Genomic DNA, 10,389 nt, shown 5'->3' on the forward strand with positions numbered 1-10,389 from the left:
GTATCAGACACATTTTAAGATTTTAAGCCCTGGAACTATTTTAATTGAAGCCATGTTGATTACCTACCCGGTAAATATGTCGCAAAAAAGAGAAAACAAAAAGTAATATTTTTTCTGGGTTAGACAATTAAGTATATGTTAAGCTCCATCTGACTTGTATGGTTTATGTCTTTAAAACAAACAAGCTTCCAGAGAAGCGTAATGGTGTGTTGATTATTGTATTGTCATTAACAAATGATACTTAGATCACACTTCTTTGGTGAAAAGGACTGATACATGTTTATAATTAACTAAGATATGAAAGATAAGATTTTGTGCTCGAACGTAAGTCAAAATGGAATATAGGCCTTTGATTCAGATTAATCTGTCATGGTTTTATCACTTTGCCTTTTAGTCACGTGGTGATTCTGATACAGAATGTAGTTCAATTTTCGTTCTCGCATGACTTATAGACAATCTGCATAACCTCAACATTGTTTTTTCTCAAAATAGCTGACATTATCAGATCTGTTTATCGATTGAAATCATTAAAACTTACCAAAGATCGATGAATTTTAAACTCTTAAAATATAGATTACATTGATAAGCCCAAAGCACGGTTGCACCTGCAGTTCCCAACTAAAATCAATAAACTATTACGTGAAAATGGCATCATCGTAATAAAAAACGTTCATCTAATGCTTTAGATACTCGTTGATAACATCTGCAATCAACTGTAAGTTGTCATGACGTTGAAATGTTTATTTGTACAATGCATATTGTTTTATTTTCTCCTCTGTTTTTGTGAACATATTGTTTTGTTAAACAAAAAAGAGAGTGTTGGCTTAAACATGTTGTTGAACATAGGAACGATTTGGCCTGCATATGGCTTCAATGAAATATGTTCAGCCAAATGTTGCTTGTTGTTTAAACGTTCTATGGGTCATATAAATTCCCATGAAATTCGAAACGGTTTTCTCGCGGCCTGAATTCGCTTAGGAAATATTTATTTGAAATTGGATTTCTTATAATCTACATATTTCTAGAACAGGTATTTGGCAGGTATTTATGAATCAGTAATGTCAGGGAGACATTCTGATAAAGATGGCATCAATAATTGACCTTTTTATTCCGAAATATTTCACGGATTCTCCTGGCGCTGAAACGCCCATCAAAACATTCAATCATTTGTTAGACATCCTGTCTGCCTTATGTACATACGAGACCCCAGAGATGAACCTGCTTTTGTCAAGTTTGATCCCGGCTTAACCGTCTCACAAGTGTGAGGTTATGGCCATACTAACTAGTTTAAGCCCCCAGTGGACTCTTGTTCCAGTGAATTCTTGGTTCACTGACCGTTCCAGGGCAATAATCCAATTATGTATCAGTTGTGTGATATGAGTTGGTGCTTGTATTTGTGTATGTGATGTTTGTACGTTTCTCACTCGAAGTTATTGTCGTTTGGGCCTTTGTCTTCAAATCAAGGGGTAATATTTGGATTGTTTGGACTACTGGGCTTGTCCCTGTAGTTTCATTGTAGTATAGTATCAGGTAAGTAACCTTTTCATTCGTCATCATAGAATATAAGCAATACATTTTAAACCCCGTCCGGATGGTATCAGTAATGACACAGTTGCACTGACCATTAGTTTTTCCTCCTCTTATAGAAATCATATTTATCATTAGGATGAAAGGCTGGTATTTCGCAGAACAAGTAGATATACATAAGATTTATAATGATAATTATAAAAAAAAAAATACATAAAAGTAAGCTGCATTGGCCGACCTCAGCAACCATGCATTAAATTTCGATTTCATTTTAGAAACATGGACCGTTACACAAGGCATAACAGGCAATATGCAGACATACAACGTGACAAAACGTCAAGTGACGTTTTCGTTATCAACAAATATTTGGGCTATGGTCTTGTATAGGTCAGTGAAACTTTAGTGCGTGAAGGCGAATCAATTGGCTGATTCTATACCTCAAACTTACATATTGGTTGACTGTCACTTTTTGCCTCATTTAATAAAATGAAGGATATCACCATTTGCTGGGCACTTATGGATTCATTAAAATTGTGTTTTCGTGAAAAAGAGTTATAAAACATTTTTGATCAATAACAAACAATAAAATCATACCGCATTACATCAAAAATACTTTATTGACAGCCTGCATTATCCAATCCAGCATATTGTTAACAAAATTTGGGTTTAAATACTTCCATATCATAAAACTGCCGTCTGTTCAAAGGGTGTATGTTCATTTTGCAGTAGGAACATAATTGAAGGGTATTGGCGTAGAAATGTGTGTACATTTTGTTTTACGAGTATTTAAGATGTTCAAAGGTTCAAATGCGCCAAAATAGGCTATAAACGAAGAAATTATTATCATTTCATTAAACGCAAACACAATAAAGTAGTATCATCAAAAGTTTATGGCAGATTTTTCCTTTATGATTACAATCTTCGTTTAATACCTTTGTTTTATCAAACCAGTCGTTGTAATTAATGAACGCGTCTTATTACATTATACAAACTTTACGTTTACTATAGATGAAAACGTATTACAAATTTTCTATTTTCCTTGACTCTGATATGCAATTGAAAGTTCCCGCATATTATTCAGACAGATTTTGTACAGGTGTACTCTCAGGAGCATTTTGAGAATGAATTAAGGATAACGAAAATAACCTATGAAAGCTAAGAGCATTGTTAAATACCCTTAGTCTGCACTTATCCAAACCTACTTTTCTACGCAGAAATAGATTAGCGGTCCTCGAAGCTTAATTATTCAATTACAAGAAATTTAATCAATGTCTGTAAAAAGTACATACACGTCTAAGTAGTTGCACTAACAGCAATTTCCAGTGGGTCTATTGCATTTTTTGTTGGTGTTGTTGTTAATATATTTTTTGTAGTAATTATTGATTTAAGCGTCGTTTCAAACCGTCTAAAAATATGCTGACCTCAAAACAAATTACCATGGCAAAATAATCAACTTAATCTATTTATGTCTGTCAGAGATATTCTAATCTTACTTGGCAAGTTAAATTTCTACAAATAGAAATATCGATAAGCCAGTTTGTTAGGAAGAAAGATCATTTTTCGTGAATGCTTCTGATTTCAAACATGTTATTCATTTTCTTTTTCATATACTAATTTACCTTTATAGCAATCACATGAATAATATTTGTACGACTTACAATGCGGTCGATGTGACGAGCAAGATGAATAAATAAATAAGGAAAGGCATTCAAAAGTTCCTGAGCAAGATGCCTACACATCGCAGAACTTTTCATTATATCAATACCTATCGGAATATACAGCGCAGGTGAAAAGATTCCGCCGATGATACCAATCATCCGCCATACACTATCAGGGTTTTACACTTCTTGTATTGCATTTGACTAAATTTCTCGTGAGACACCATTGTCTGTTCGTATGTCCACCATTTCAAATGACGAGCATCGCGTATTGAGACTGAAAACCAATTTCCCCTAAGATCCATCAACAAATGTAATAGTATGTCAACTTAATTGACAGTTATTACAGATTTTTTCAAACGTGACACAATTTCGGTATAAAAGATACAAAACATACTCAAAAATTGACATAAAAGGAACCGAATAATTATAAATAATAATATAATAAAATCATTACCTTTTACACAATGGTTTATTTAGCTTCAAAGAAACTGATCCGGTTACAAGCATTGACTGCAAATCGTAACCGTACGTCTACGGAAGCCCACCATATCTCATGAAAGTGGTAATAAATGTTTAAGAAATGATTATTAATAGCATGATCTTCCTCACCTACACGTTTGCAAATACAACTGATTTTCTTCTGATATTCTGAATTTAGCACTTCCTTTTGGTTAATGGCTTTTTGTAAGGGATCCGGCAAAAGCATACCATGTTCTTCGACACAATAATCGCTATAAGAGTTAGGTTATTTTTTTATCAGAGTCAGGTTAGGGAATTTTGAAACTAAAAAGACGTACAATTTCATTGGAATGTGTTTTACACTTTCAAAGAGAGCAACAAAAATCATAAGGGCTAAAATACAGAATTGTTGTAAGCCCTATTATCACGAGAAAACCGCTTCCCTTCTTTTCTTTTTTAGAATATCATTACATAATTTTATTCTGTTTTGCAGGGGAGAGAAAACTGCATGTGACGATACCGGTCGAGAATTCGTAGGTTTCCCTGACATCAAACCGCTACTGCATAGATTGTATATTGATGGATACAAAATTGCAATTGCCTCCGAGTAAACTGTGGGGCTTTTAGTGATTAAAACAGCAGTTGTGTGTAACTCTCAAATATCATTTAAAATACTGTAAAGACAAGACTATGCATTTCAGTTTAATTTTAAGTAAAGTGTTGTCTTGTTTTTTACAGAAATTTATAACCAGTTATTCAATAATCATTAGATGTTTCTATTGAATAAGATAGGTAATAGGCCTCTTGGGCAGGAGCCCGTTGATCAGCCATCAATCAGATGAGTTTGATGCTTTAATTTCATAAGATTTAGTTTCATCACCTGTTGTTAGATAACGAAACACGTTTTTATTGTTTCATATGAAGAAGTTATTGAAAATATAAATACTTATTAACGCTTATTAATCATAATAAACGCTGATATTGAAAGCCGTAAATTTCACGAGTAGGAAATGTTGTCATCGCTTTCTTAATGAGGGTTTATGTGAGAATTTATATAGCATCAAAAAGGACGATATATCATCAAACAGGTTCTTGTCTAAATAAAATCAAACGTATCCAACAATGTTCGAACCAATGGTAGTCGTTCTGTTGAGCAAAGTATTTAATCTTAATAAATGCCGATAATGATACATTTATCGTTGTTTTGAAGACGCGGAAGCGGTTAAAAGTAGCAATATTCTCATCCTAAGAACTCAGAATCTATCAAGTTAATATTGTTTTATTTGTTGGAACGTTTCTCCATTAGATGGATAAACGATTGGTCTAACAAACATGTTCATGTTTATATTATATCTCAATCCATAAACTTCAAATGTGACTTACCTTGTCTTTGTTATAGAACAAATATAACAGACAGTATATTTACGATTTATATATATTCGATTAAGGTAAAGTTGTTTGCAACCGGACAAGAAAATTAACATGACGCGGCCGGTCAGACAAAGTCGGTCGATACCCGACTGATCAATCAGCGTTTAGGCGGTGCTTATCAGTTGCCTGATGCTATTCGCCCCGACATCCGACAATCTGCACATATCAACAGTAGTGTAATTACGCTTTTTCTAAACAAATTTGTTTCTCATAACTGGCAGATAGTTAAGACAAATAAGGAAAACCAAAATACTGACATATACCCTTTATGTTGTTCAAATTTCAACATTAAGTGAAAAATCTAATAGCATCACAGACCTTTAGATTGGTTTATAGGTCCGTGATATCAGAAACTAAAGGTCACATAAAGTAAACTTATATAGATTTAACAAAATCATCTTTGCAATTGACTCAAATCAAAGGATTAAATTGTGATTATGATGTTGATCATTTCTCATTCTTTTGTTGTTTGTTACAGCATTTTTGCATTTCATTTAATATGGATATTTGTGAAATTTGATGTTAATTATGGTCAAAAGGATTTTCTTCCTGATAATTGCAATAAACTGAAACTAAAACTGGCAATTTAACATTAATAAAGACATTAAGGTAGTTATATAAATACTAATAAATCATTAAACCTGCATAAAATAGGACATTTTTAATGAAGAAAGGAAGGAAAATAGCAAAATCCATTGAGTTTTGGCATTTGATATCAACAATCGTCGTTTTTTTGTTGGCTTTCTTAAAGGTTATTAATTCATGTTTTGTTTCCATAAAGTTGAGTTTAAAAAAGAGACTTTTGCTGTTACAAAAAACAGATGTTGTTTTAGATAATTCTTCCTGAAGCATACATTGCATTCCATTAACAATGATGAACTAAATTAATGTTATACGTTATACGTCCTTTTTTGTCTGATTGTCAAGTATAACTTCTGTATAAGTATCGTCTGCTACTGTGTATTTTTCGGAGGACCAATACTTAGAGGTCACGTGACACTGTAGGCGTAGCCTTGTTGCTATTGGCGTGGCGTCAGTAAAAACGTTATGGAATAGAGATCACTTGGAATCCATGAATCCATGCATGCACCCAAAGTATGAAAACAGCAGTCCCGGTATAAATAAAGCTGCCCTGTCTTCACCAAATTAGACCGGCTGAAGCGGTATCTTTTTTTGATGAATCATTATGTTCGTTACTTAAAAAGGGTTACATGGATTCAATACCCTACAAGCTGACTTCCTCCGGAAGGTAGCAATCATTAGGACGTATTTAAGATGTATCTTTGGTAAGTGGTCATCAAGCCGTGCAAGTTGTTTTTTTTCAGTTACTCCGGATATCCCCAAACGACACAAAACCGCACCCTCTTTTCATAAAAGACCACATCCTCAAACAAGTTGACATAAATTTCTTCATAATCGTTGTTGCAATTAATATAGTTTAACAAAACGTTTTGACTGATATATAAAATAAATTGCTGAATCAGCAAAGCTATCATATAAGTAAGGCTTTTCATAAAACAGAATTAACGCAATTGATTAATGTGTTTTCCAGAGCGTTCCTGAAGGAGGAATGTGCGCGTCTCGTAAAGGTGTTCGGATGGGATGAGTTTATTTACTACTAGGAGATCTTCCCGGGAAGTAAAATATTCCACTTTGTCAGGTATTAACACTTTTACTTCATATTATCGATAACTTTATAATTTTAACCGAATATATGCCAAGTTAAGGTCACTTAATTTACTCTTCAAGCATATTAACAGTGACTTTTTAACGCTTTGTATTAGAATAGATGATTTCCATTATAATATTCAACAAACACGGTACACAATTCAACAACATTGTGTCGTGTTTGGTTTCCATCGCAATAAAGTAAGAGCGAGTCAAATGGGTTTCCTCAACATAGTTTACATTGAAACACGATACATAATGTTAAACTCTTCAAACTAGCATGGTAACTCGGGCAAGCTGGGTGGACTTTTGGTATATGTTATACTTTGATGACGAGAAAGAAAACCTGGCGAAGGTGGCCGCCACTTGCACTGATAAGGAATTATTTTCATAACCACTGAATAACTTTTTAACTCGGCCACCTAATAGCTGACAAGTCAAGATAATAGTGTTAAATGAAAACGAAAACCACCCAAGACCAAAAGATGGACTGAGCATTACAGAATGTAAATATAAATTACACCAACACAAAGAAAACCTGTAAAGTTCGTGAACAGATGAAAGTTGAATATGTCCTCAGACATATGGCAAAGTTATCAATGTTGTACATTGAATATTATAATGATATCTTAATTTAAATTATATGGAAAGCTACAGAAACAAGTCCTGAAGCTTCTGTAAAACGACCCTAGAAGTCGTAAGTTTAAACATAAACCCCGTTTAATGGCATAGGGTCAACACCAATAACATAGAACACAAAAATTACAATCTTGAAACATGGAACAACAACACAAAACTCTACAAACAACACAATGCATATATAATAAATAAAAGTATGGTTGCTTATTAATAATTGCATATCATGGAAATGAATACCTTCATTTTCGCTTATTCACCTTCCAAGCAATTCAATAATAATTGAAGAACAAAAGCTTCCAAACATTTAAAACGGGAAGGTTATTTAGGAATAATTAGATAATAACATAACAGTTCTTTCATCGGTGTTTTGGCAAAATGATATTTAGTCAGATAATTTACTAAAATAATTTGATTTTTTACAATATAGGCTTAACAACAGTTTGGGCTGACCGAGGAGTATCGGAATACACTATGGAAGAAGCCTTCCTTAATTATGCTAAACATTGGGCTCCAACTACTTCCGGTCAAGGCCTGTCACGATTTCCTGCTGTAACCCCACGGACTCTTTCATGATTCGGGCGTTGACAAATCTTCGACGGCGCAACTCCATCTAATCAGAGAACAGCTTGCCACCTCCAAATAGTATTTTGAGCGGAGCCACTTTTGCTGCTCTAGCCAATGGTATCACTGGACTTCATTGTAGGGACTCAAGTTGTAAGTATATTTCACATCAGTTTAATCCAAATTTGCCCGGATTGAATGGTCCTAGGCATATTTCACATCAGTTTAATCTAAACCTACCTGGATTAAATGGTACTATGCCTGATGGAGCCCAGAGGGGCAACACAAGGCGACGTTACAGTATTATGTGAGATGGAGGTGTTGAAATAACATGATGCGTCTACACAGAAAGTGTAATAAATTGTGATAGGACGTAAAATGTTCTTGGAAACATCTGAATTGAACTTTTATTCATTCAGATACCTGTACAACAACAAACAAATACCCTTGTTAATCTTCCCCGTGACGTGTTTGCACTTTGTAATTTGCTAGTGAAACGCAAACTGTATAGCGTGATACCATCTTTATGGTATAAATATTCAATGAACGAAATATGTTTAAGTCATTCATCACAAATGATCACAGTATCACATATGTTTTCACATTTCAGTGAAAATATGTCCACCTGCATTCATTTATCGGGGACATTAAAAGAGTTTTTGTTATATTGTTTTTATCAGAGATCAAATAAATGAGGAGACAAACGCAAAGCAGACAAACTTATCATTAAACTTAAAACTTAAAGCCAAGATATATGGAACGCCGATTCTACAAACTGAAATATTTGAAGAGCTCTTAAGATAACCAGTACTTTTAAATGTTTTCCGTTCGCTCATTTACCTAGTTATCAATAATGTGATAGACGCATTGCAGACTGCATCAATGAAGCTTTATTGAAATGTCTTAACTGAAAAAGTATTTTATATTGGTACCTATTTGCATCGACAAAGCGTGAATGAAATGTCTTAAGAGACAAAGTATAACATATGTTTACCTATTTGCATCCGACAGAATGTCTTGCAAATTGATTCAGGTGCGAGGATAACGATGACTTTTGATTTAAAAAATGTTAATTGGGTATGCATGCTGGATAGATTCTACATTTGTATCAATACTCCGCTAAACATACAATTTGTTATCTGCCTTATATCTGGTAAAGTCGAAATATTTCATCATTTAGAACTTGCTATCTAGTTTACATTGTGAAGATAAATATTTCGTCAGGTATGTTTTATGAGAATGAAGGGGTGTGTGTGGAAGAGAAAGCACAGCCACAAATTGTTGACGTCCCTTACGACATACAACGAGTCATGGTATGGTGCCAGTGCTCTTTTCTTATAGATCCCTTGATTCTTGAATGTGTTTGTTGCGTATCTCAGAAACATGAGACACAACTTTAAGAGTTCGACACACATGAGCATTTTACGCAGGCTTTATAAAATCACCTGTATTTCTGTGTAACCTGTTCGATACACTCTTTTTCTCTAAACTGTAAATAAATGAAATTTGAATAAATTAGCTAATTTCATAACAGTATCGGCAGAGAAAAAACAAACACGTATGATATAAGTAAGACACAATAAATGTATGTCCGCCTTGAAACACTTGAGTAAAAGCTCTTGTTATTAAACCCTTTTCCCAAAGGCTTAGCCCATTTTTATACGTATGTAGAGTGATCATACCACGGGGTTTGTGACGTCCCATTTAGAGATTGCTTTAAGTAGAAAGCGAGGGGAAGCGTTTTAAGTTCTTTTTGTAATATCTATTTAAATAAACCGCAGTCTAGTGTCGAGTGTCAGTTAGAAATAGAATTGCAGTCACAGTGATTGCATACTGGCCTAACAGGTTCGGGTTATCACTTTATATCCACGCGGTGAAAATAGCTAGATAAGAGGCTCCGTTGGTTTCGAAATATATAAAACAAATAATCATCAAGATAATCATATGGCTTGAAAGCATTAACTTCGACGACTGTATTAAGAGCATTGTTCCCTCAGCGTCACATACATTTTTTTCCGCATTAAAACGACATTGATCAAATGTATACCAAAGAAATCTAGTTTATCGGAAGATGAATGCAAGTGTCAATATTGTTGTTTGAATTATGTATTGTATAACTATGAATACAGTGTAAATGAACAAATTATGTATGATTGTGTTCGTCCCTGATGGTAGGACCTTAACTCATATTACAAATATTATTTTACACGTTCTTTATTGATTTTTCTTGTGACATTAAATAATATCACAGTGTTTGGCTGCCAGGTAACTGTCATTATCATATTAAAGGGAATTCGTTATCAAGTCCTTGATGTAACCTACATTTCGACGCAACACCTTTATCAAGGATTTCCTGTCATAGCTAGATAGGGAAGAAAAGAAAGAGATGTTCTTTACTGCTGTTTATTAGAGAATAAACTAAACAAAGTAAGATATCCCTTAT

At 33.9% G+C, this 10,389-nt stretch overlaps 1 pseudogene; it reads left to right on the forward strand.

Annotated features, from left to right (window-relative positions):
* Positions 1–3,783: 3,783 nt before the first annotated feature.
* On the forward strand, positions 3,784–8,257 carry LOC128244550 (uncharacterized; annotated as a pseudogene).
* Positions 8,258–10,389: the final 2,132 nt, after the last annotated feature.

Source organism: Mya arenaria, chromosome 8, assembly GCF_026914265.1.
Source record: "Mya arenaria isolate MELC-2E11 chromosome 8, ASM2691426v1".
Lineage (NCBI taxonomy): Eukaryota > Metazoa > Mollusca > Bivalvia > Myida > Myidae > Mya > Mya arenaria.